Source organism: Pelodiscus sinensis, chromosome 1 (genome assembly GCF_049634645.1).
Source record: "Pelodiscus sinensis isolate JC-2024 chromosome 1, ASM4963464v1, whole genome shotgun sequence".
Lineage (NCBI taxonomy): Eukaryota > Metazoa > Chordata > Testudines > Trionychidae > Pelodiscus > Pelodiscus sinensis.
The window spans coordinates 289,336,125-289,362,773 of record NC_134711.1 but is presented as its reverse complement, the minus strand read 5'-3'; the positions used below and the strand labels follow the sequence as shown (position 1 = coordinate 289,362,773).

Genomic DNA, 26,649 nt, shown 5'->3' with positions numbered 1-26,649 from the left:
CGCTTGGTAGGCAAGAGATGAGGGACACAGGTCTACCACATTAACCTATTAAAGAAATGGAACCCGCATGAAAGTCTGTTGATAAGTCCCTCACCACCCCCAGTTGACTTAGGACCCTGGGCAGGGGATGTTGAGGAGCCCTGGGAGGTGGTGTTAGGGGACAAGATGACGGTAGCACAACAGGGGGAGGTGCTAGAAATCCTCAAGGTGTACCAAAAGGTGTTGTCTGAAACCCTGGGGTGTGCTACATTAGTAGCCACCATATTGCCACGACCCCGAGGCATAAAGTACGTGATCTGGTCTTCCCGTTGCCGAGAAAGATGTGGGACAGTGCGAAAGGGGGTACAGATTATGACACGTTTGGGTGTAACTGAAGAATCCTGTAGTGACTAGCAAAGTTCAATTGTCTTAGTGCCAAAACCGCATGGGCCCATTTGTTTCTGCATAGGCTTCTGTAAGGTAAACGCGATTTCCCAGTTAGATGCCTACCAGATGCCCTGGGTGGATGAACTTTTGGAGAAGCTGGGCCAAGCTCAGTACATCTTGATGTCAGATTTAACAAAGTGGTATTGGCAGATTCCATTGACACCTATATCTAAGGAAAAGACTGCTCTCTCAACCCTCTTTGGACTATTGCAATTTAAAAATCATGCCATTCGGGTTGCACGGGGCAGCTGCGACTTTTCAGAGATTAATGGACCGGGTACTAAGGGACCACCAACAGTACGCTGCAGCTTATATTGATGACATCGTCATCTATAGCCTAACCTGGCCCAAACACTTGCAGCATTTGCAGGCCGTGTTAAAAAACACTGCCAAGAGGCAGGACTCGGAGAAATGTTACATAGGACAGCAGGAAGTTACTTACTTACAGTAGGAAGGGGGAAGTTGAGACCCCCTAGTGAGCAAAGTCCAAGCCATAGTAGAATATCATACTCCGACAACTAAAAAGCAGGTATGCCAATTTTTAGGACTAGTCAGCTACTATCTACACTTTATACCCGATTTTGCAACTATAGTTGCTCCATTAACCAATTTGACCAAGGGGACACAACCTAAGAAGGTGTGCTAGTCAGAGCAGTGTGAAAGAGCAATTCGGCAGCTGCGGTTGTGTCTAATGCAAGCACCTGTGCTTGTGCAACCGAATTTCTCAAAAGAATTTATTTTACAGACCGATGCATCGATGGTAGGACTGGGAGCGGCCCTGACAAGAGATTCAAGGGGAGGAACACCTGGTATTATACTTGAGCTGAAAGCTGTTCCCCAGAGAACAGGCCTACTTGACCATCGAAAAAGAGGCATTAGTGGTTAAGTGGCTATAGAGACTGAGGTACTATTTGCTCAGGAACCCTTTTAAGCTAATAACAGGCCATACTCCACTGTGGTGGCTCCATCTATGAAGGAGGCTAACCCTCAAATAATGAGGTGGAATCTAGCCCTACAGGTTTGAGGTTCTACATCGGGCACAGACAAAACACAACAATGCCGACTTCTTCTTGAGGATGCAGGATGGAGAAGAGGGACCACAAGAAGAAGTAAGACATTTAATGGGGGGGAGGAGAGAGATATGTGACAGAGCAGTGAGCTCCCTGCCGCCATAGCCCGCCGCCGCCTGCAGTTGCCAAGACGCCGCAAAGGTGCTCGGTGCAGAAAAGGCAGCCCCGCTGCAGCATCGGCATTGTGGGGCTTGTTCAGGCATGGCTCCCCGTGCGAGCGCAGAGGTGCCCGCTGGCCAGCGAACCCTCCCGGCGTCTGCGCAGGTGTGTGTGTGGGGAGCCGGGAGGAACAATCAGGCGCAGGCTCTTCAAAAGGAGAGTGCTGGACACTAAGAGGAGGAAGGAGGAGCTGAAGGGCCAGGCGGAGCAGAGGATGCAGAGCTGGCCAGAGCCACCGAGGGGCTGGCCTGAAGAGCTGCAGGACCGGATGGAAGAGCCGGGGGGCTGGACGGATGTCCCAAAAAGTTGAGTCAGATGGAGAGGAGGAAGAGGCCCAGGACAGGGCACTGAAAGGCCTGTGGGTTGGTGAGTTAAGGGACGAACTCCCACCAGCTGAACAGGTGAGGATCACCTGTTCTTAGGATCCTGGGCTGGGACCTGGAGTGAGGGCGGGCCCAGGTCTCCCTCCCCTCCAATGCTGATGACCTCTCTCCGGCTAACTGGGCACATCAAACCGGGGGCTGAGGATCAAGGGACCCTGATATTGGACTAAGGTTGCAGGGTGAACACGCGGGATGTAGGGAAAAGGGATCTCAGAGTAGTTAGGATTACTAGTAAGCACGGGGGTCGGTCCCGATAATAGAACCTACATGGTCTGAGGGACACACTCTGGGACAGCATCTAAATACCTTTTTAAAAGATGATTCTTGGAGCTTACGCAATTAACAATTTAATTACCTAGTGCAGCGTTCCAGAGTAAGAGTTTAGACACTGTCTGCTCATTTCCCTACCACATGCACACTTCCTCACATATCTACAACAGGAACCAAATATATTTTATACACACCCACCCAAAATGCGATTATACATGTACACACTGAGGGTATGTCTAGACTACATGCTTCTGCTGACAGAGGCATGTAAATTAGACATACCGCCATAGTCAATGAAGTGGAGATTTAAATATCCCCCACTTCATTAGAATAAAAATAGCCGCTGCGTAGTGCCAGCTCAGCTGTTTGTCGGCACAAAGCAGCAGTCAAGATGGGGATTGGTCAACAAGGAAAATCTTTGTCGTCCGATTCCTTATGCCTCGTGAAACGTGGCCTGTGTGCAGAGCTAGCCATTTGACATAGTCTTTGCAGGTCTGTGATGTAGGGCTTGTCTATACTTACCCAGAGATCAATCTTCCAGGGTTCAATTTAGCAGGTCTAGTAAGGACCCACTAATATCAAACACTGATGGCACCCACATCAACCCCATTACTCCTCAGAGTCACGAGGAGTAAAGGAAGTCAACAGGAGAATTTCTCTAGTCACCCTCCTGTAGTAAGGCTGCCAGAGAAATTCAATTTAAGATGCATCAACTATGCTATTCTCATAGCTGGAGTTGTGTATCTTAAACCAAATTTCTCCCCTACTGTAGACTTGGCCTTATATTAGAGCAGTTGATAGTGTTTGAGATTAAGTACATTACCGCCAAGGAGATTACCTAGATTCCTGGGGCTCTGTCTGCTGGCAGCTCCGGGAGAGGCACACTGAGTTTGCCTTGGCTCTCCCTCCCTACCAGGGACAGAGTCTTCCCTGGCAACCCATAGGGAGTGAGATGCCCCTCCCAGAGAGTTCAGGAGGGAGAAAAAAGCCATTGTTAGAGGAGTCTGGAGCCAGCCAGGGCAAGGGGAGGGCTGGCTCTGTGGGAGCTAGTAAGCCCCAGGCCTGCATACAGGGTTTCCCCACTGAGAACTAGCCTCTAGGGACCTGAAAGCAAGATCCCTCAGCTCAGTTTTATTTCTCCACTGTTGATTCCCTGTTTGTAGAGTTTGCTGGGAAACTTCCCCAGCCAGGCTGAGTTAGCGCTCCAGCTCCCTAGGTGAGAGCTGTCAGGACATGGTCAGCACTGCTCTGCCTGCTAGTTCAGGGCTGCTGCCTGTGTGTCTGAATGCTGGGGTAGGAGATTACAGTTTGAATTTTAGTGCAGTTGTGTAACCTGCACCTTGAGCCTTGCACCCCTTTGTGGTGAGAGGAAATTCTGGGACCAAAGCAGCCTGATTCTTCCCTGAAGAGGATCCCTGCCAGAAGAGACCAGCCCCTCTGCAGAGACTGAGTCATCTCTGAACCTGAGGCTCATTCATGGAGTGTGTGAGTGCACCATCTTTTTAGTCAGTCAGGGAATTTGTTTGGGGATTTTATAACCTGCTGCATATTAAACCTGTGGAGGGATTTACCACCTTCTCCCATTTGTGAATCCTTTGGGCTGTACTGGACCCAGTCAGCCCCACTGCAGAGAAGAATTTTGTGGTCATAAGTCATCAAAGGCTCCACAAAGTACACATATCAATGGGTCACTAATCTTACAGTTGCTGGGCACCGATTAACCTAAACAGTGTTTTACCCTGTTATATTATATTTGTCTTCTGTTTATATTAAACAGAAGTGTATTAGTGTATGTGTTTGTGTTATTTTCTGGGAGTCTCCAGCTATCTGGCAAGTACGTGGGGATTATCCTGGGTTAGAATTTTCCTCCCAAGCTGCCCTGGGGACCCTGCCAGGAAAAAGTGAGGGGGGTGGAGGCACCGCCAAATAAATCCATAGGAAAAAGTAAAGTTGAGTGGGTGGCGGGATCCAAAAGAACCCAGACCTATCCATCAAAACCTGTAAGCAGAGTGTATCAGAGGGGTAGCCGTGTTAGTCTGAATCTGCAAAAGCGACGAGGAGTCCTGTGGCACCTTATAGACTAACTGAAGTGTAGGAGCATAAGCTTTCGTGGGCAAAGACCCACTGACGACATGCATCTGACGAAGTGGGTCTTTGCCCACGAAAGCTTATGCTCCTACACTTCAGTTAGTCTATAAGGTGCCACAGGACTCCTCGTCGCTGTAAGCAGATTGGCATTAAAGAAGGTAACCAGGTGGAAACCGGGCACTACAAGTATTTTTAAGCAGCAATTTTAAATCACTGTACTGGACAAACATCATTTAAATACACCTTCAAGTTCTAAAAATAAAAAGCCAGTATTTTTTAAACTTGTAAAAGAAGTTACCTTGTGAATTGAAACATTGCATGCCAAGTAGTAGTCTACAGCAAAGTTTTGCAATTTCACCAGAAACCACCTTGGAAAAAAAAACACAAGATTTAAAATTGAGTCACTAATTTGCTCTTAAAACACTGTCCACAAAGGGTTGGGTTTTTTAGGTTATGAAAAACAACTTAATGTTCATGTATATTTACTTTTTACCAGGTTTCTACAATGTAAACAGCCTCATCAGTTTCACTTTTACTGCTAGTTGGTTTCACTTTCTGATTGCCAGTAAGCAACATAACAGTTTTGTTTGCATTCAGCACCCTGTATTTACATGGTTTTCTGCTTTTGGTTTTTTCAAATTTAAAGATCCATGGAAATATTCTCATTCGTATTATGGGGGTCATTGATTTCAAGAATGTGGAGTGTAAGTCTAGCTGGAGACTTCCCCTTAAATCATATCTACACCTGCAGGATTTCACACTATTTATTTCTAATGGGAAACTAAACTGTCATTAGCATGGCTTGGGAAGACAAGTTAGGAGAGCGCAATTTCTAGCCTGCGGGAGAGGACAGTATCTTCAGGAACAGGTTGGTACTGCAGTTTGCGACTTCCCTGCCCATGGTCTGCCACTGAGAACGCTTCACCTATCTCTCCCCACCACATACACACAGGATCCCACCCTTTATCATAGAATATTAGGACTGGAAGGGACCTCGAGAGGTCATCGAGTCCAGTCCCTTGCCATTATGGCAGGACCCAGTACTGTCTAGACCATCCCTGATAGACATTTATCTAACCAACTCTTAAATATCTCCAGAGATGAAGATTCCACAACCTCCCTAGGCAATTTATTTCAGTGTTTAACCACCCTGACAGTTAGGAACTTTTTCCTAATGTCCAACCTAAACCCCCCTTGGTGCAGTTTAAGGCCATTGATTCTTGTTCTAGCCTCAGAAGCCAGGCAGAACAATTTTTCTCCCTCCTCCTTGTGACACCCTTTTAGATACCTGAAAACCGCTATCATGTCCCTTCTCAATCTTCTCTTTTCCAAACTAAACAAGCCCAGTTCTTTCCATCTTCCCTCATGGGTCATATTCTCTAGACCTTTAATCGTTCCTGTTGCTCTTCTCTGGACCTTCTCCAACATCTTTCTTGAAATGTGGTGCCCAGAAAAGGACACAATACTCCAACTGAGACCTAATCAGCACAGAGTAGAGCAGAAGAACCATTTCTCCAATTTGTCCAGATCATTTTGAATTATGACCCTGTCCTTCAAGCAGTTGCAACCCCTCCCAGCTTGGTATCATCTGCAAACTTAATAAGCATAGTCTCCATGCCAATATTTAAATCATTGATGAAGATATTGAACAGAACCGGTCCCAAAACAGACTCCTGCAGAACCTCGCTTGTTATACCTTTCAAGCAGAATTCTGAACCATTAATAACTACTCTCTGAGAATTGTTATCCAGTCAGTTAGGCACCCACCTTATAGTAGCCCCATCTAATTTTTATGTGCCTACTTTATTGATAAGAATATCATGCAAGACCATATCAAATGTTACTAAAGTCTAGGTATACCACGTCCACCGCCTCTCCCCTATCCAAAAGACTTGTTATCCTATCAAAGAAAGCTATCAGATTGGTTTGACATGATTTGTTCTTTACAGATCAATGCGGGCAGTTCCCTATCACCTTATTATCTTCCAAGAATTTGCAGATGATTTCCTTAATTACTTGCTCTATTGTCTTTCCTGGCACAGAAGTTAAACTGCCTGGTCTGTAGTTTCCTGGGTTGTTTTTATTTCCCTTTCTATAGATGGGCACTATATTTTCCCTTTTCTAGTCTTCTAGAATCTCTCCTGTCTTCCATGATTTTCCAAAGATGATAGCTAAAGGCTCAGCTACCTCCTCTATCAGCTCCTTGAGTATTCTAGGATGCATTTCATCAGGCCCTAGTGACTTGCAGACGTCTAACTTTTCAAAGTGATTTTTAACTTGTTCTTTTTTATTTTATCTTCTAAACCTCCCTCCCTTCCCACTAGCATTCACTGTGTTAGGCATTTCTTCATCAGACTTCTGGAGAAAGACCGAAACAAAGAAGTCATTCAGCAGCTCTGCCATCTCCAAGTTTCCTGCTACTGTTTAAATACTTAACTCACCAAAAGGTTTCCCACTGCCAACGGACTTTACATCCCCGCAGGAGACACATGCGGCAGGCAGCCGCCTGCACCCAGGGACACTTCAGCAGGAGAAGCCTGGTGTCTCTGAGCCACACTAGCACAGGCAAGGGGGGGGGGGCAGAATCTGCCGTCCGCGGGGCCAGCCCCCGCCCCCCCCCAAGCCAAACCCTCCCCAGGAAGGAGGGGAGGGAAAGGTGAGGAGCTAAGCGAGCTGTCAGCGGAATCCTGCCTCTGGGGGAGGGGGGGGGTTACCCAGCCGCCCCTCGCGCCTCCCCGCGGCGGGTGGATGGACCTTACTCACCGCCGGGACTCAGGTAGCTGCCTCCGCAGGTAACGGTTCGGTGCCCGTCCCCGGTAGCAGCCGCGGGCGGGGAGCTCCCAATGGCGGAGCTAGGGCAGGGGCGGGGCGGTCCCAGCGGCTTTTCCTACCTCGCCCGGCGCTCAGCCCCCGCCCGCTCCGCTACCTGCGCGCTCCGCCCCAGCCTGGCCCAACGGCGCATCGCCGCCTCAGCTGCCGAGCCGCCTCGCCTCGCCTCGCCCGCGGCCGCCACCCTCGCTCAGGGGCGGGGGAGATGCTCGCTGGGGGGGGTCGGCTCCGGCACGCACTACGCTTACGCAGCGGGAGGGGGTGTTTATCCGCGGAGGAATGGGGGCGGGGCTCAGGCTGGGCATAAAAAGCCCCTTTGTCGCTCTTCCTTTCTTGGGGGGTGGCGACGAGCTGGCAAGGTGGGTGCCCTGGGCAAGGCTGCAGGAGGGGAGGACAGACAGCCGGGGGGGGTGTCTTTTGCTAGCTCTCCAGTATTAGTGGGGGGGAAGGCATCCTGTAAGGCCAAAGTCATGGGCCTTGACCCATGGTTGATGGTTATTGGATGCCTAACATAGTGAATGCCAGTGAAAATGAGGCACTCAGAAGTTAAAATATGACAAGAACAAGCTAAAAATGAGAGGGGTAAGATGTCTTCCTGTCACCAGGGTGCGATGAAACACATCGGAGATTACTCAAGGAACTGATTGAGGAGATATCTTGATCTATTCGCTTTGAAAAGTTGTGGAATCTGGGAGAGATTCCAGAAGACTGGAAAAGGGCAGGTATAGTGCCCATCTATAAAAAGGGAAATAAGGACATCCCAGGGAATTCCAGACCAGTCAGTTTAAGTTCTGAACCTGGAAAAATAACAGAGCAAATAATTAAGCAGTCCAGTTATGAACATCTAGAAAACTTGCCAGCTGTCTACACTGGCCGCTTGAATTTCTGCAAAAACACTGACTTCCTACTGTAAGAAATCAGTGCTTCTTGTGGAAATACTATGCTGCTCCCGTTCGGGCAAAAGCCCTCTTGCGCAAATCATTTGCGCAAGAGGGCCAGTGTATACAGTTTTGCGCAAAAAAGGCCCGATGGCTAAAATGGCAATCAGGTCTTTTTTGCGCAAAAGTGCATCTAGATAGGCACGGACGCTTTTCCGCAAAAAGTGCTTTTGTGGAAAAGCATCTGTGCCAATCTAGACACTCTTTTTCCGCAAATGCTTTTAACGGAAAACTTTTCCGTTAAAAGCATTTGCGGAAAATCATGCCAGTCTAGACATAGCCCTAGATGACAATAAGGTGATAAATAACAGCATGGATTTGTAAAGAACAAATCATGTCAAACCACAACATAGTTTTCTTTGATAGGGTAACAAGCCTCGTGGGTAAGGGACAAACAGTAAATGTGGTATATCTAGATTTTAGTAAAGTATTTGATACAGTCTCACATGAGAGTATTTACTAATGGTTCACAGTCATGCTGGAAGGGCACAAGTGGGGTCCTCGGGTCAGTTTTGGGACTGGTTCTGTTGAATATCTTCATCAACAATTTAGATATTGATGGGCATAGAGAGTACACTTATTAAATGTGCAGATGATAACAAGCTCAAAGGGGTTACAAGTGCTTTGGGGGGGGGTAAGATCATAACTCAAAACGATTTGGACAAACTGGAGAAATAGTCTGAGGCAGCGTTTCCCAAACTATGGGCTGCGGCCTGGTACCGGGCCGTGGGAAAAAAATACCAGGCCTCAGCGTGGCTGCCTGTAGGGGAGCAGAGCGGGGCGGGCTGGGAGAAGGTGGTGGTGGGGGGAAGGGAGGACCGGCCGCCAGAAAGAAGGGTTGGGGGCAGCGGGGCTGTCCCATGAAGATCAGGGTAGGTGGGTGGGCGGCCAGTGGAAGCAGGGTTAAGGGTAGCAGGGCTGTCCCGTGGAGATCCAGGTGGGTGGGCAGTGGGCTGCAGAAGCAGGGTTGGAGGCAGTGGTGCTGTCCCGTGGAGATGGAGGGGAGGGGGCGAGCGGGCGGTGGAAGCAGGGTTGGGGGCAGCGGGGCTGTCCCACGGAGATGGGGGGAGGGGGCGAGCGGGCAGCAGAAGCAGGGTTGGGGGCAGCGGAACTGTCCCGCGGAGATGGGGGGGGCAGGCGGGCAGGTGACGGAAGCAGGGTTGGAGGCAGTGGGGTTGTCCAGCAGAAATCAGGGAGGGCAGGTGGCAGAACCAGAGGTGGACGGGGGTAGGGGGTCTGGCCAGGGGAGAACAGGAGGAAGAGGACAGGAGAACCAGCTGCGGGAAGCAGGGCTGGATGGGGGCAGCTGGGCTGGTTGTGGGAGGTCATTGGGGGAGCAGGGCTGACCGGGGGAGATTGGTGGGAGGTGGGGGGAACTGGCCACCGGAAGCAGGGCTGGACAGGGGCAGCAGGGCTTGACTGGGAGATCAGGAGGAGAAGGGAGGGGGGAGCGGGACTGATCTGGGCATGTGCAGCCCCTACAAACCCTGGCAGAGGAGTGAGTCTGCCTGGGGATTCCATTTTGCCCCTCTCCCCCCATACCCTCCCTTGAGTAGTTGCGAACTGCCTGGCAGGTAGACACACTCAGGCAGCGAGCACATCTACTATTCAGGCAGTTCACAGCTAAAGACCGATACACCTAATTTTAATAAAACTTAACTAATTAGAAAATACCAGACATTTTATATGTCTGGTAATTTCTCAATTTGTTTCTCAGACAAAACCCTCAAATACCAGATTGTCCAGTACAAAACCGGACACCTGGCACCTCTCAAGGTCCCTTCTAGTATTCTGTGATTTTATGACCTTGTTAATAAACTAGAGAAATACAACCTAGATGGAACTACTATAAGGTGGGTGCATAACTGGATAACTATTGCCAGAGAGTAGTTAGTAATGGTTCACAGCCATGCTGGAAGGGCAAAACAAGTGGGGTTCTGCAGGGATCAGTTCTGGATCCAGTTCTGTTCAATATCTCCATCAATGATTTAGATAATGGCATAGAGGGTGCAATTATGATGTTTCCAGATGATACTAAGCTGGGAGGGGTTGCAAGTGCTTTGAAGGATAGGCTTATAGTTAGAATCATAGGTTGGAAGAGACCTCAGGAGGTCATCGAGTCCAACCCCTTGCCCAAAGCAGGACCAACCCAGACTAATTCATTCCAGCCAGGGCTTTGTCAAGGGTTAAAACCCTTAGGCTGTGTCTACATTGGCACCATTTTCCGGAAAAGGGATGCTAATGAGACAAGTCGGAATTGCAAATGCCGCGGGGGATTTAAATATCCCCCGCGGCATTTGCCTGAACATGGCTGCTGCTTTTTTCCGGCTCGGGGCTTTGCCGGAGAAAAGCGCCAGTCTAGACGGGATCTTTCGGAAAATAAAGCCTTTTCCGGAAGATCCCTTATTCCTGATTTTAAGAGGAATAAGGGATCTCCCGGAAAAGGCTTTATTTTCCGAAAGATCCCGTCTAGACTGGCGCTTTTCTCCGGCAAAGCCCCGAGCTGGAAAAAAGCGGCAGCCATGTTCATGCAAATGCCGCGTGGGATATTTAAATCCCCCGCGGCATTTGCAATTCCGACTTGTCTCATTAGCATCCCTTTTCCGGAAAAGGGTGCCAATGTAGACACAGCCTTAGGGTGGAGATTCCACCACCTCCCTAGGTAACTGATCTCAGTTCTTTACCACCCTCCTAGTAAAATAGTTTTTCCTAATATCCAACCTAGACCTCCCACACTGCAACTTGAGACCACTGCTCCTTGTTCTGTCATCTGTCATCACTGAAAACAGCCTCTCTCCATGCTCATTGGAAGCCCCCTTCAGTCAGTTAAAGGCTGCTATCAAATCCTGCCTCAGTCATCTCTCCTGTAGGCTAAATGAGCCCAAATCTCTCCGGCTTCTCTTCATAAATCATGTGCTCCACCTCCTACTCATTTTTGTTGTCCTCTGCTGGACCTTCTCCAGGGCGTCCACATCCTTTCTGTAATGGGGGGCCCGGAAATGGACACAATACTCCAGATGTGGCCTCACCTGCATTGAATAGAGGGAAACAATCACTTCTGTAGGTCTGCTGGCGATGCTTCTCCAATGCACTCCAATATGCCATTACCTTTCTCGGCTACTAGGGCACACTGTTGACTCATATCCAGCTTCTCACCCACTGTAATCCCCAGGTCTTTTTCTACTGAACTGCTGCTTATCCAGTCAGTCCCCAGTGTGTAACAGTTATTCTGTCCCAAATTCAGGATTCTGCACTTGTTCTTGTTGAATCTCATCAGATTTCTTTGGCCCAATTCTCCAATTTGTCTAGGTCACTTTGGGCCCTATCCCTACCCGCCAACATATTTACCTCTGTCCTTAGCTTAGTGTTATCTGCAAACTTGCCATCAAGCTGGGCTGGGGCTCCCTGGCCACTTCTGTCCCTGCTGCTGCCAGCCAGGTGTGGGTCTTTCTGGGGAGAGGGATCTCCAGCTGCCTCTGGTTGAGCTGTTGCCAGCCCATGTGTGGTTCCCTGGGGCCAAGGCTTCCTGGCTGCCACCATCCCTGCTGTTACCAGCCCAGTCAGGCCTCCCCTGCTGCCACCAGCACCACCATTGTTGTCCTGGCCAGGGTTCCCCGGAGTTGGGGCTCTTCAGCCACTGCCAGCCCTGCTTCTGCCAGCCCAACTGGGGCTCCCTGGGGCTGGGGCTCCTGATTGCTGCCAGCCTCACTTCTTCTAGACCTGCCGGGGCTTGCCATCCACTTCCAGCCCTGCTGTTGGCTTCCCAGCCACCAACCCCACTTTTGCCGGCCCTGCCAAGGCTCTCCAGCCACCACTGGCCCACTTCTGACAGACCAACCAGGGTTCCCTGGCTGCCAGCAACCCCACTGCTACCAACATGGCTGGCGCTCCCCAGCTGCCACTGGCTCCATTGCTGCCAGCCCAACCAAGGCTCTCTGAGGCTGGGACTCCTTGGCTGCTACCAGCCTCACTGTGGCCAGCCCTGGTTGGAGCTCCTGGCTGCTGGACTCCCAGCTTCCCATTCCCAGCTGTGGGGGCTCTTTGGTCCAGCAACATCTCTGGTCCGGACCGCGGATGTTGCTGGACCAGAGAGTCCCAGATTTAGGAGGTTCAACCTATATTACCTGATAGTTCATATCTACCTTTGTAGTATGGGTACAAAAGACAAGAGCATACAGAAAGAGAATGTGATTGTCTGTATTACATATAAGTTCTGGAGTGTTCCCTGTAGAAACCTCACCTAAAACGCATGATTTAGATTATGTTCTTCCTGCAGACAAAGCATCTCAGGCTGTGATCTGTCAGATCTCAAAACTAAACAAATTCAGGCCTAATCAATACTTGGATGAGACACCTCCCCAGGTACTGCAGGAAATGCTGATGATGATTCATTAGACAGCATTCATCCCACTGAGTCAGTACTGAACAAATGCCATTGCATGATATTAGTGACAGTGTGCTGCTGGAAGTTTGTCTTTTGATGAGTCAAAAATCAGGACTTCACCCATTAATATTATTGAGAGATCCCAAAGAGCATGGGGTTTAATCCTCATGTCCTTGCTCATTTGGGGCCTTGGTCACCCTCAATTCCTCCTGCAGTTTCAATGGACATCAGTTGTTTAACAAAACAGAACACCATGCAAATTAGAACAGTAGATTAATAACATTATATATTTCTATTACAATATTATATATTCTTCACCTACTGTGCTAACTTTTATAATGTTCTGTGCTATTAAACAGCTGCTGACTTTCAACCTAAGTTGTGGGTAAAGTCAAGCAGTTTGCATAGTGTTTTGGGATTATATACAATTCTGTCCTCTCCTACAAGGCAAACTACAGTATAGACTCAGATGAATAGTCACTCAAACTGACAACATTAAGTGACTGGAAAACCTGAGAGACCAATACAAAGCCACCGTTATCTATTTTGTGTGCATACGCTAATAGATTTATTTTTCCAAAACCAGAGGATTAGACAATGCTGAAGTAACGCTGAGATCATTCATCCGGTCACCTAGCATATCCAGATCTGAGTAGGTATCAGAAGGCTGGCCAATATTTCTTCCCTTCGTCTATTAGGGGACTTGCCAAAAGGGACCCAAGAGGCAGAATCTCTTGTACGATAGCCAAATGACGCAGAGGAAGAAATCTATTTTTAGTTTCTAAGAGGTTCTCACTGGGCACCCAAGTGTGCATGGTGAACAGTTTGGAACTGAATATTTTAGGTGAGCCCAGGAAACAAGGACCTAAATCAACTGTATTAATAGGGTATGACTCATTGTTTTTCCCCATCAGATGCATTCTGGATTGCTACAGTAAAGCCTCCCTTCTGCAGCTCTTCTGCCTTTAGTAAACAAAAGAGTGCTTTTTCTAGAGAATTCTGAAGCCTTAGCTGTGCAAAAATATTATAATTTCACATGTCTATTAAGTCAGGATTGGGGTTCCCCTGGAAACCTTAAATATTGAATACTGGAACAAGCCCTGCCCTCCAGTTCCCTTCATCTTTATGGGGAATGGGGACAACCTCCAATTGAAAAGATAAAATAAAAACCATATAATCCAGCAGAGGCTTTGAATTTTAGGGTTATATATATATACAGGGCTTGCCAAACCGCGGTAAGCCCCACTCGCTGTCCGGCGATCTGCGCATGCGCAGATCGTCCGAACCTGGCTCTTCCGGGTTGTAATCTAGTCGCCACTTCTACTTTCATTATTTGTCGAGCCCTGTATATATATATATATATGAATACACCTCCGGTATCCCAAAATAGTTATTTTGTGCCTTTTAAACAAGCCCGTTATTTCGAAATAGCTTCTGAAATAACATGCTCACTATCCTGATATCCCTGTAAACATCATTTCATGAGGATTAAGGGACATTATGGAATAATGGTTTATTTTGAAATACACTTGAAATAAGCTGTGCAATTTGCATAGCTCAAATTGCATAGCTTATTTCGAGCTATGCGGACAGTGTAAATGCACCTTAAGGTGCCACAGGACTACTAGTTGTTTTTAAAGTTACAGACTAACATGGCTACCTCTCAGACTCCCCTCTATTATTTCCCTCTGAGAAGTTTAAATGGCAATGCTCTTTATCACTCTTACATATAAGACTCAATAAGCATTTACTTTAAAATATGAATAAATGTATGAAAACAGATGCTTTAAACTACAAGAACTTCTCAGCAGTAACAGTTTATGTACTGCATAAATTCTAATTTTCTTGTGTTATCGAATAAATTGTGGAGAACTTAGTGGTCATGAAACTGAGGGTCAGCGCTGGGTCTACACAGGCATATGGGATCTTCAGCCAGACCTGAATCATCCTTGCCATATTTGTCCAGAGCCTCGTGAGAAAACCAGTCAGGCTGGTTCATTTGGTGGTTTTGTGATGTAATAAAATGGTTTACATTGTAAAGATCCTATTTCAATATCAGGTTGATGGATCAAAATAAAAGTTTATTGTGCTATATTTAGAACTAGTTATACTTAATTTCAAATGTAAAATCCATGTTTGTGGAGGATAAGAAGGAGTCTAAGATTTAAAATACATTATCTGCATTTCTACATAATCTGACAGACTGTTATCAGAATTCAACCTATTTTGAGAGGCTTCTTATAATACATTTTATACAGCACTAAAACTTTTTACAAGAACTGCATTAGAGTAAATGCTATATAAGATTTAATTTACATATTTTTATTAAAATGTCAGCAGTGGCCTTAACAAGTAACAAGCCTGGCATTTCCCCCTGCTATTCATAATATGGATGATGAAGGAAGCCATCTTCTGGCATAGAAGCTTATACTAGGCAAAAGTGTAAAACTATTGTACCAGAGTGAATAGGAGGATTAAAGGCAAAGGACACTAATCCACTCAGATAACAAAGTTCAAGTGTTCAACATTTGGATTATAGAGGTAGAATTTCATTCAATATCCACAATTTATAGATAGGGCCCTACCAAATTTCATGGTCCATTCTGGCCAGAGGATTTTTAAATTGGTCAATTTAATAATTTCAGATGTTTTCATGTGAAATTTCAGGATGTTGTAACAATGGGGGCCCTGCCCCAAAATAGAATGGGGGAGGGTTGCTAAGGTGTTTGGGGGGGGAGGGTCAAAGATTTCCACTGTCACTTTTCTTCTGCCTTCAGATCTGGGCTCCGAAGGCAGCTGTTGCTGAATTTTCTACAGTTAGAAGAGGTTCCCAGAGATGGAGGTGGGTACTGGGATTTCTCCCATTATGCTGGGAGTGTCTGTAATATAATGGGTTCTGGGGAATGTTGGGGAGGTGTGTGTGAGTGGCAGATTCTCCTCCACCTCATTGCACTGTCTCTGGGAGTGGATGCTGCCCCGAGACTGCGGGCACTCCAGAATGTGCATGTGTGTCTCCATTCTGCAGCCTCCTTTTAGTGGTGGTTTATGGTAGAAGGGTGCCCACCCCAGTGTCAGGAGTAAGGTAGGCCTGTCCAGTCACTCTGTGAGCCAGAGCACAAGGGTCCTCTGTTGTTGCCTCCTGGGGCTGTGTGTCCCAGACTGGCGCTCCAGTGCACCCATGTGTACAGACTGCTGTGTGATTCCCAGGCTGAGAAGGCCAAACGAGGAGCATGCAGCAGCCCCTGGCTGCCCACTGCCTCCACCCGTGTGTGTATAGGGAAAGTAATAGCTCTCACCTGAGGGGCCTTCCCTGGCTTTGGATGATGCCCAGGGGTGCCGGCTCTAGGGCGACCATGACCTCCTGGCTGGCAGGCATCGAGTTGGTGCTGGCTTCGTCTGGCTCCTCCTCTACCTCCTCCTTGGCTTTGTCCCCCAGGAGGGCAGTGATGGAAATCTCCAGCCCTGAGTCCACAACAAAGGAGGGAAAAGGACTGATCCGCCCCCCAGGATATGGTGGAACTGGGCATAATATGGGCTGTGCTCCCTAGCCTTGGCATAGGCCTGCCTAAGTTCTTCCATGTGCACCTGCTCTTGGGTGCACAAGTGGCCCTTGGTGGCTAGGGTATCGGCCATCTGACCATAGACATCTGCATTTCTGAGTCTGGTGCAGAGATCCTGGAGGTTTGCCTCCTTTCCCCAGACCTCAATAAGGTTCAGGATTTCTGCACACGCCTCTTCTGTGCCTCTGCAGGGTCCTGGGAGCTGGCTGCTAGTTCCTTTACAGCTGTGGAGGGATCAGTGGGGGCATCGGGATCATTCATGGTAGCAGAAAGCGCTGGTCTGGCAGCTGCTATGTGACTCAGGGCTGTCAGGGCCTGCTGTGTGCCGCACACTGTTTCTCCTCGGGCTGCAGCTTTAAGGGCTGCAGGGGAAGGGAAGCTATAGAGTTTTGATGAGTGTGAACACAGTGGCCCTCAGGGCACTTGTGAGATTTCCTAGAGGCTTCTTATTTCAAAATTACTCAAGCTGCCCTGTCTACACACACCCTATTCTAAAATAGCTATTTTGTAATAGGTGTTATTCCTCATACAAGATGTGGGAGGGGGCTCAGGGCTGAGACAGTGGGTTAGGATGCAGGGTGTATGTGTGAGGACTCTGGCTGAAGGTGTGTACTCTGAGGTGAAGTTGCAGATGAGGCATTTGAAGTCCAAGAGACTGCTCCAGGCTGGGATTGAAGGCTACAGAGGGTGGAAGGGGGAATCAGGGTTGGTGCAGGAGATTGGGGCACGGGAGGGCAGGGGGGTTCAGAGATTCAGATTCCAGGCAGCATTTTCCTCAAGCAGGTCCCAGAGGCAGTGGCATGTCCCCTCTCCAGCTCTTATGCAGGGGAGCATCCAGGTGGCTCTGCATTCTGCCTCGTCTACAGGCACTGCCCCTGCAGTTCTCACTGGCCATGGTTCCTAGCCAATGGGAGCTGGAAAGCAGGCACTTGGGATGGGGGCAGCATGCAGAACCTCCTGGCTGCCCCTACATGTAAGAGATGGGGAGGGAGGGACATTGCATTCATTCCAGGAGCTATGCAGAGCCACGGCATGTAGTGTACCTGCCTTAGACCTGCTTTGCCATTGGCTGGACTTTTAAGGCCTGCTCCGTAGTGCTGACTAAAGACACCAGAGTCCCTTTTCAACCAGGCAATTTTGTTGAAAACCAGACACCTGGCATCCTTAAGTGAGGACCCAGCTGCCTGTGATGTCCTGAAATATAGCTTCTCATTTGAGGAATTTTTATATTCCTTTTGTGATTTAATTTCAAGAGTTTATCTTGATAGCAAGGTATAACATTAATAATATCCTGGCAAATTCAAAGCATGCCCATAGCAATGAGTATATAGAGCTCATGGTTGCTCCTGTTGCAATCTGTTTACTAACTCTGAAACTAAATCTGCTGTGTCTGAGGCAGCACCACAGCATTATCCACAACAGCAGGTGATCCTCAGATACAGTACTATAATACATCTTTAATTATTGATAAGATTCCCTCTACTGGCATAACGGCTGCTTGGACATCCAGTGAGCTATTCAATAACATTTGCTTCATCATCCACATATCACAGGGCATAAAACAACTTCTCCACAGTTCTTTGTTGGAGAAGTCTATTATTTCATCTGCCTACCATAACTGCATACCTCTTTCCAATAACTTTCTCAGAATGATCCCTCACTATTTTCAGAGCCGTGATTTCTGTTATCAATTCTCTTTTTGAAGAATGGATTTTTGAATTTGTCTTGACTCGTTTTCAGACACTTTGCAATATCTGGGAGTGTTTAATAGAGATTTGGAGAGGGTTAGCCTTCTTCAGCCTCCATTCCCTGTCACCAATGAAAAAGCTTCATCTGTGTATATTTGCAAAAGTAGTTTGTGTAATAAGCTGAATGACAGTAGAAACAAATATGCTATCATTACTTCAGAATAATGAAACCACTGAAAATCATCAAAGTTATTCACAGGGGAAGATGTAAATCTCAGAAATGTTAAGGGTATCAGGCAACTCATATTTGATTCCTGTTACAGATTATCACGGCAAGAGCTTGGTACTTCAGAAAGCGATCTAGTTGCTGGTGAAGTATAATTTCCTCCTTTTTAATGAGCAATGTTTCAAGCTATTTAACTCCTTGAAAATATGCCCTTTGTTTTTGTTCTTAATTCAGTCACTCCTCAGGGAGTCACTAATTCCTGTAGTCTTTGACCAGAGAGGCTAGGCATATAATATCAGCACAACAGGTGGTGGTATGTATGTGAGTATCTCTGATAACTATGTATCTGAGTCTCAAATAGGATGAAAGAAAAAAAATGATTAATTGTCTAACTCTGAGAAAATACATTAGAGTGTAACCATATTTCAGCATTGCCTTTGTCAATTTTATAGGTAATAGAAAGTGAAGCATCCATATATTCTGACATTAATTTCTGATTTGCTGAAATGGACAAAGATATGTGAGGTGCATTATGTACCTTCCTTAAGTTACGTAAGAAGACTCTTGCTCAGAGATGAAAGTGTCCTCCTTACTTTGATCCTTCCACACCAGATGGTCTTTATTAGCAGTCAAAGTATAACCAGTAGCATACACATTGTATTATGCTGTATCATGAGAATTGAGATTTGAATATAATGGTAGCATTTTATGCAGAAAAGGCTACCAGAATAGGCATCCCTATTTGTGATAAAAGAGTATGGGATTTTAGCTCTCCATTAGATAGATTAATTATTGGCTTGTAGCAATGAGTCCAGAGTTAAATTGCAGGAGACATATATTTTACTCCCTTACATAGTAAATGTCTTTTTAAAAAATCATCTGGAGCTTGAATCTTTCCTTGCTTAAATTTCACTCTAACGGTGAATTTATTTTTCATTTGGAACATTAATATGACATCTGCTGAATGATTATGGCACTGGAAGAAGTAAAATTCCTTAAAAATATATAGCCCTATATTTTGTATGTAATCAAATAACAGAAAAATAGTTTGCAGCACAGATTCACATTTATCAGGGACTTAGTGCCATAGCCAGAGACATGGGGGCTACGTCTACACTGGCCCCTTTTCCGGAAGGGGCATGTAAATTTCACCAGTCGTAGTAGGGAAATGCGCGGGGGATTTAAATATCCCCCGCGGCATTTAAATAAAAATGTCCGCCGCTTTTTTCCGGCTTTTAAAAAAGCCGGAAAAGAGCGTCTAGACTGGCCCCGATCCTCCGGAAAAAGCGCCCTTTTCCGGAGGCTCTTATTCCTACTTTTTCGGAGGCTTTCCGGAGGCTTTTCGGAGGCTTTCCGGAGGCTCTTATTCCTACTTTTTCCGCCCTTATTTCCGGAGGCTCTTATTCCCGTGGATTTCCCTACTACAACTGGTGAAATTTACATGCCCCTTCCGGAAAAGGGGCCAGTGTAGACGTAGCCGGGCAGCCAGTGTGTACTGGTCAGCCGCTAAATTGCAGTCAGGATAAGAGTAGCAGAATTGGGAGCAAGCAGGGTGAGGATACAAGAAGGCCTGGGTCAGGCACCAAGTAGCAGGTGGCAGGCAAATAGCAGAGGGGTAGTTGAGCTGGGTCAAGATAGCAAGAAATTGGGGTCAGAAACCAGGTTATAGACAGGAAGCACATAGCAAAGCTGAGTACGAACCAGGGTCAGGAGCTAGAGTGGAGGGTCTGCCACCAGCAAGGTCTAGAGCCAAGACAGGCATCCTGCATTGTTGCTCACACAACTTCCCCTGGTTTAAATACTAGCATCAGTTAATAAGTGGGCTGTGAAAGGGCCACCACTCAGGCCAGGGGTGGGGAGGGCGTGGGAGGCGGCAACAGAATTGCCCAGCCCGGGGGCAAGACAGGGAGTGGCTCTGTGCTCCTGGGAGGGGTGAGGTTTTGGGTATAAGGGTCTGGTGGCTAGCCTCCACCCCACTCCCCACCTTCTGTGCCACCTGCAGCTCCAGTGGTGATTTAAAGGGTCTGGGGCAGCCCCTTTGCCCTCCCCTGCCAGCAGTGTCAGACAGCGCTTCTTGCAGAGCCTAGCCCCAAATGATCCTGCAAGGGAACACAGACTAAGCTTCCAGGGATGAGGCAGAAGCATCAGCAGAACAGAACCCCCATGGTTCCACCTTTGATTCCTGCCGGTTCTTACATCATTTCCCTCTCCCCTCAGGTCCTCTGAGGCAGTGCTAGTCCAGGTTTGTGCAGATGAGCATTGTGGATTTCCCCCACCTAGTTAGAGTCAAGGACATGGGAGGTGTCATAGCCTTCCCAGTTTGCCAGACAGTGCAGGTGGCCATGCATCTGTTGGGAATAAAAGATGGCATGAAGGCAGCAGAGGGACCTTGGATTTCTCGGCTGTCACAAGTGAAGGGGGGTTCCTTCAGCTCCCAGTCACAGACCCTGGAGTTCCCAAATGCCACAGGTGATGTTGGGCCCCTTCAACTCTGCGCTGCTGAAGTTGGCGGGAGGTCCGCAGCACTCTCAGCCACTGTGGGTGGTGAGGGGACCCTGGATGTCCAAGCACCTGGGGGTGTCCAAGGGACCCTGGAGCCACAGTTGTGGTGGATGCTGGATCCTCCCTTCCCATTTTGTCAGTTATTGTTAGTAAAAGATAGGGATGGGTCATAGGCTTTCTTGAATTTTTGTTTGTTGCCTGTAACAAGTCCCTGACTTTTACTAATAATAACCATGGACAAATCTTAACCTTAATTATAAATGCTCTGATTGTTCACAGCAATAGATATGAACATTTACCATGTGCCCATGAATCTCTCAATGTTCAGAGCATTGTTTCACTGTTCTTCATCCAGTTTGTGTTCACTGTGTCTCACATTCATTCTTGAACTTATTCTCTTTTATTTATTTCCTCAGTGCAGTTTCTCCCCCTCCCTCACACATGTGATTTAGGCCCAGATCATGATCTAGTACCCCCTGTTCATTTGAATAGAGGGGGATAAAAAGTGGACAGAGAGTTGGTTCCAGCCTACTACTGTGGCTTCTACATATGACACTGAAGGGTTGATGCCGTGGATCAGAACAAAATGCTGCCCCTTACTCAGGGCAGATTGTAGAGCGGGTTCTTCAGCTGCAGCACCTTTTATCTCCTTGATTCCTCATTGGGGCCTGGTCTATACTAGACCAGGAAGGTTGGCTTAAGGTACACAACTTCAGCTATGCAAAATGCATAGCTGGAGATGGTTTACCTTAAGCTGAGCTTTGGTGGCATCCATACTGAGGGAAGCCAATGGGAGCCAACACTCCCATTGGCTTCACTTACTCCTTGCAAAAGGAAGAGTACTGGACACCAGCAGGACGTTCGATTTACGGGTCTATACTAGACCTGCTAAATTGAACGCTAGAAGATCAACCTCCAGAGCGCTGATCTTGCGGTAAGTATAGATGTGCCCTGAGCGTATTCTTTTTTTTTCTTAACCATTGGTCTTAAGGAAATCTCCACGGTGGCTTGATTTTCTCTATCTGGAGCTACTACATTGTCTCTTTATTTCGAGCCTCTAAGCCAGGGGTTTCCAGCCTTTTCATCATAGATACCTACTTTGGACCAGCATAACATTTGAGCCTACCCTGCAGCATTAGTGAAAGAGAACTTAGATGTAATTAATGTGTTTTGGTTGAGTGCAAACTATTAGGGTGATATTTGATACCACATCCTGTCTACTTGTTTTTCAAAATTTGGTGCTGATATGTTAATCTATTAGAGATGCACAATACTTGGGTGTGGTAATAGTTGTAGCACAGATATTTCTGTAGGCCAGAAGAAAGTTCCCATGTTAATAGATTAGGTATTTTGCTTTGTGTAAAAAAGTCCACAATTCAGCATCCTTGCATCTGTCGTTCAACTAGCTATCAGTTTGCAGGGTGACAGTTTCCATTCATACTGTATTACCATTCAAATGGAACATTTCATTCACTCATCTCATTAACAGTAGCCAGATCATTGCTGTCAACTGCCACAAAAGGGCTGGAAACAAATACTGGTTATGATTCTAATTTCTTACCCTCACAGAAAATTCGGAGACTGTGTCAGAAAAAAATAAGTTTTATAGGTGTCTTGAACTATATAGAGTTTAACAGAGAATTATTGCATATCCCTGCTGTAGTGACATGCCTCAGCAAAAGAGTGGACAAACCTTCACTGTCCACAAAATCAATGCAATGCAGAATGCAGCCATATAGGCTTTGCCATACCACAGCATGAATATATTTCAATCCTGTTTTGGAGGGGCCATATATAAGGCTGAGAGAGTAGCTTCATCTGAGTCCGTTAATTCCCTGGGCTTCCTGATAGAACTAGCAACAAAGAAATGTGTTGTTATGATTACTGTTGTGATGTGGACATAAGCTCACTAGGAATTAGGCTGACTTAGATCAGCTACTTATTTTAGTATCTACTGGACAATTTTCTTCTTCATGTAGGTGATTTTTGGTTTAAAACAATGGAACTATTTAAGGCATGTTTTTGTATCAGAAGCTCTTCCAGTTTTGTTACCAGGAGTGTTGGAACAATTTTTATGGCAGGGGCGATGATAGCTGTTGTACCAACTGGAAACCCTGTATATGAGGGAAACCATTTCAAGCCAGGAGATTCTGCAGCACCTTCCAGCCTCGAATACTAGTTTCAGGACCTATGTTTGTTACTTGTATGGTTTGCCATGAGGGATACATTTGAATGTTCCTGCAGAATGGGACAATCAAAATCACAGACTGCCTACTTCAATTCTGCTAATGTGTTTCAGTTTTCTGCAGTTGGTGCTATCAACAAGAAAGAGATATTTTAATTTGTGGCTTCAGCAAAGGATGTCATGCTAATGCTGCAGGAAGCTGGGGAGGGATGCAACAAAGACAAAAAAAAGTTGTTAAAGATTTGTGAACTGGTGGGTTTAAGTGTTTCTTAATGTGTGTGTAAAATGTTCTTATGCTGTGCACAAGGCCCCTTTAAAAAAAAAGAAACAACATTTCCTCTTGGGTTGGAAGTTAAATTTAACCCGATAGCTATAGCATTTCCTATTCTAAGTAAGAAAAAAAAGGTCCTAACTACTGTGGCAAAGACAAATACACCATTGTGATTACTGTCATCTTTTAAAATTATTGTACTGTTCTGCAGGCTTGGAGCAGTGAAAAATATTTAAGTTGCTGAGTACTTTCCAGGGTATTGGTGCACTTGAATGTGTTAGATTTGTTATTATTGAAAATGAGAATCAGATTGACAAAAGATGAACAACAACAAGTTGACATATTTATCATGGTAAAACTGTGCTTAATATTTTGCAGGCCAGATTGTGGCATTCAGCTACTTACAACCCTGGGGTAATTTAGAGTCATACTGCTTCAGCTATTGGGATGAAATCCTGGCCTCACTGAAGCAATGGCAATGCTCTTTATTGAATTCAATGGAGTCAGTATTTTATCCATGGACAGGGGAGTGCATGAAATGTACCTTTCCAGCCTGGAAATTCCAGGGGATCATTGAATTGGAAGGAACTTCCTTGGTCACTGAATTCAGTTCCTTGCTATTATAGCCAACCTCATCATATAATCTTCCCTTGGAAAAGCTGTTGTCTTTTCAGTACAATGCTATCAGTCAGCATGTTGGACCAGTAGGAGGAAAGGGTTCAATTCAAGCACAGATAATTTTATTGCCCTAGAACTTGGGTGGATAGGAAGACAGAGGGGGACAGAATAGGAATGGTCTGGCTTCACAAGTTATAGAAGTAATTGGGGAATAACTATGCTAAACAATCTGAGCATGCAAATGACAAAAGTATTTGTCAATAAGATCAGCTCTTACTTGCAACTTACATTTTGTTTTACCTAGGAAAGGTGAGGGGGAGCACTTATCTGACTCTTAATGAAATCCAGGAAATTTCAGTGCATTTACCAGAATGACAACTTACCTTATGAAGATTGAGATATATAATAGTCCATCTGTGTAGCTGCTATTTCACATTGAATTTGAGATAGCATAATTAAGATTATATATATAGTTTAATAAATATAGCTAACTGTTGCCTGGAAATCTTTTGGTTGCATATCTATTAAATCAGAGGTCATATAAAAGCATTCACTGGAAATTTAAAATTGGAATAAAAAGTTTGGCTCAAAGAGGTTTGGCTGTGTGGAAATCTACTAGTCAAATAGGTTAAAATTATTCAATCCAACAGAAAGTGGTATTGAATCAATATAATACTTTGCTGAGACTAAATGGCAAGATATTTCACATTTTTATCTGATCGCTTAAGCTACTTGCAGTTGATGGGATGGCACTCATTTAGAACTCCTGTCATAACAGAGTGAGAAAGAAGCTAGCTGGCAGAAAAAAATACATAGAAGAGGATCAGAAGGATATCAAGTTTGTACATCTGTCTGTCTGTGTGTCCATCCATTTGTTTCATTTTGTTTGTTCAAGAATTCCTTATAAATGGTAAGAGCTAGGACCACCAATCTGGGATGTAGCTTCCTCTTATCATAACTTAAAGCAAGGTCAGCGTTTGGTTGGGCTAGGACAATGGTATGTGTGTGGAATGTGATTGTTTTTCATCAAACAGAAAGGGAGGGGTGTGATAGCAGAGACTGTTTTACCCCAGAATGACTGCAGAGGGGGCAGAAAGTGCACCAGCCTCAGGGAGCAGCCAGTGGTCAGCAGCATGGCCCCCACTGTCCCCAGGCTGGCCCTGGGGAGAAGTGGGCGGGTGGGCTGTGCAGCCCTCGCCACATCAAGGCTGGCCCTGGGAAAAAGCCAATCGGCAGGCTGTGCAGACTCTGCCACCCCTGGGCCATCCCAGGGAGAAGCTGGTAGCCACCCCCACCTCCTGCCCTGAGCCCCCTACCTGCTGCCATGTATCCCCCACCCCCTGCTCTGGCTCCTGCACTCCTACCCCTTTACTCCCCAATTCTGACTCATGCACCTCCCACACCACCAGCCCTCTGCCCTGAGCCCCCCACATTCCCAAGTCTTTGCCCTGACTCCAGTACCCACACACCCATGCCCTGAGCCCCTCCTTAATGACCCAAGCAACACCCGGTAAATTTTCTAGTCATATATAAAATGTCAAACAGTTAAAGTAGTAGTAAGCAAAGCCTCACTTTGGGACTTTCAGTGCACTGCAGCAGCATCCACATGGGATGTTACTGCACATCCAGTTGGTGCACTACAGGTTCACAACCTGCTTTGTTTGGCCTTCTTGTGCACCTCCCTGCACCGTTGTATATATTAAACCTTGTTCTTAAGCACTTTCCTTTACTACATTTAACAGATTACAAAAAGAATCTGACATAAGTTTTAGAAAAGAAGGACCATCTTCTAGAGGCAAAGCATACAAAGACATATATGCTGTGTGACCTCATTCCGGAGGGGGGAAATAAGTGAATAATTCCCACTTTCTCCTTGGGAGGAACCTAACTCAAAATTGTGTTACTACTGTGCTTGGAAATTGGCTTGAACAATTTACTGAAGGCTGTCTGGGAACATCTGTGAGCCCATAAAGGCCAAAGAGCAAAAATCAGAGTCAGTGACTATGTAGGATATCTACTAAGTTCTTCATGTGATATATACAGGGGGTGGGGGTGATCTGTCCTTGTGATTAGAGCTGGAGCCAGGAATCAAAGCTAAAGGTCAGAAACCAGGCAAAGGAGCACACCTGAGAATAAGGCAGGCATGGAAATGATCACAGCTGTGGCTGTAAATGCTGAGCAACCAGCAGCCTGCTGTTGCTGCTGGTCTAAGAGCATGCCTGGTGATTCCTGCCTCCTATGAAGTGGGCCAATTAATCAGGCAGTTCTGCTGTTGCTCATCTGTGGTCATTCATTTGGAGCCAGAGCTAGCTCAACCCAGGCTTAATTGCAGGTCCACGGGATGAATTAATTCAGGGTAGTCATGGACAGCAACAACAAGTTCCTGCTTCTTATAGGCTACGTCTACACTGGCATAATTTTCTGGAAATGCTTTTAATGGAAAAGTTTTCCGTTAAAAGCATTTTCAGAACAGAGCATCTAGATTGGCACGGACGCTTTTCCGCAAAAGCACTTTTTGCGGAAGAGCGTCCATGGCCAATCTAGATGCACTTTTCCGCAAAAAAGCCCTGATCACCATTTTCGTGATTGGGGCTTTTTTGCGGAAAACAAATCTGAGCTGTCTACACTGGCCCATTTGCGCAAAAGTTTTGCGCAAAAGGGACTTTTGCCCAAATGGGAGCAGCATAATGTTTCCGCAAAAAGCACTGATTTCAGACAGTAGGAAGTCAGTGCTTTTGAAGAAATTCAAGCGGCCAGTGTAGACAGCTGGCAAGTTTTTCCAGAAAAGCGGCTGATTTTCCGGAAAAACTGGCCAGTCTAGACACAGCCATAGCATGTGGCTTTTGGGAGATGGAGACTCATGGAGGAAGCACCTCCTTAGATCATGTCACAAGATCAAAATATGATGGGACTTATTCAAAGGATGGCAGAATTGCTGGGGAGAGACAGCTTTGCTACCTGGGAAAGCAATGCAGGGTACACACTAGCAGAGTAGCAGGGGACTTGGGAAATTGATTATCTTCTTAGGCTTGGCTAGTGATGCTAGATGGAG

At 46.4% G+C, this 26,649-nt stretch overlaps 1 protein-coding gene and 1 long non-coding RNA gene across 4 annotated transcripts in view; one reads left to right on the top strand and one right to left on the bottom strand.

Moving 5' to 3' along the window:
• FNDC3A (fibronectin type III domain containing 3A) overlaps window positions 1–7,440 on the bottom strand; it is a 209,313-nt gene extending 201,873 nt beyond the window's left edge. Inside the window, exons 1-2 of one of the 3 annotated variants that reach the window (XM_075919050.1) lie at window positions 7,160–7,440; window positions 4,695–4,764 (exon numbers count right to left, since the gene is read on the bottom strand). The gene's annotated coding sequence lies outside the window, so the exon portion shown is untranslated. The remainder of the gene's footprint in view (window positions 1–4,694; window positions 4,765–7,159) is intronic. The other 2 variants (XM_075919052.1, XM_075919051.1) reach the window with 2 other exon arrangements.
• A 7,850-nt stretch (window positions 7,441–15,290) lies between these two features.
• LOC112546571 (uncharacterized) lies at window positions 15,291–24,162 on the top strand. Its single transcript, XR_003090297.2, has 3 exons — window positions 15,291–15,389; window positions 18,119–18,165; window positions 23,902–24,162. It is a non-coding gene; the product is annotated as an uncharacterized LOC112546571 (long non-coding RNA).
• The last annotated feature ends 2,487 nt before the right edge of the window (window positions 24,163–26,649 follow it).